The sequence below is a fragment of the Corvus brachyrhynchos genome, unplaced genomic scaffold, assembly GCF_000691975.1.
Source record: "Corvus brachyrhynchos isolate BGI_N302 unplaced genomic scaffold, ASM69197v1 scaffold220, whole genome shotgun sequence".
Lineage (NCBI taxonomy): Eukaryota > Metazoa > Chordata > Aves > Passeriformes > Corvidae > Corvus > Corvus brachyrhynchos.
The window spans coordinates 6,914,557-6,915,593 of NW_008236209.1; positions in this window are offsets into that span (position 1 = coordinate 6,914,557).

The window sequence follows — 1,037 nt, forward strand, 5'->3', positions numbered from 1 at the left end:
GGAAACGAGAGAGAGCTTGGAGGGGGAGTTTGCCTATTCTTAAATGTGGATCACAGAGGTGGTCACAACTTTAAGTGGCTTAGAGAATTGTCCATATTCAAACTGGCCAGCTGATAGGTTCTATCAGGTCCCAGAGGAAGCTGTAAGCACCCCTTAGCAAGGACATCCCTTCCGGGACTATGCTTGCTAACCTATGACAGCTACCTTTTCATTCTCACCAGATGCCTGGAGGGTATCAGAGAATCATAGAGGTTGGAATTGTTAAGGTTAGAAAAGACCTCTGAGTCCAACTGTTAGCCTTGCACTGCCAAGTTCATCACTAATCCATGTCTCCAAGTGCCACATTCACACATTTTTTAAAGAACTCCAGGGATGGTGATTCCACCAGTGCCCTGGGCAGCCCATTCTGGTGTTTGACCACCCTTTCGGTGAAAAAAATTTTCCTAATATCCAATCCAAAATCTATACACATACATATAGATATAGTATATACTGGTTTTCAATACATTCTTCCACACTAGTTTACATTAACTATCACCTAGAACTGTCCTAATATGAGTTTATTTTTTGCTGTAAAGAGATACCAAAATTCCAGTATGTGAAAGCCCAAACCTTGTAACTCAGTGGAACAAGATGCGCTGTGCCAACCAAGATCATTTCAGGAAAGAAAAAAAAAAAAGCACCTTGGTTTTAGCTAAAGGAAGAGTTTGGGATTTACCAGCTGCAGTAGCATTGCTTTGAGGAAAAAGTGTCCCTGTCCCATTTCAGGGCAAGGACCTTGCTCAGACTATGGAGAATAAGGCTTCAATATGAGACTTCCCAACACATCCCATAAAATGTCCTTTCTGAAAGAAGACAAGCCACACCTGACAGCCAGTGGCATTTATGCCATCACCATCCACGCTGCCAGAATCCCCCCTTGTGTGAGTCCTGGGTCTAACTCATCCTCAGGAATGGTCAAGGAAGCCTCTCTGCCAGGAGCACCCCAGCCACCCTGTCACTGCTCTGGGCAGGGACAAGCCTTGACCAAAAGTGTG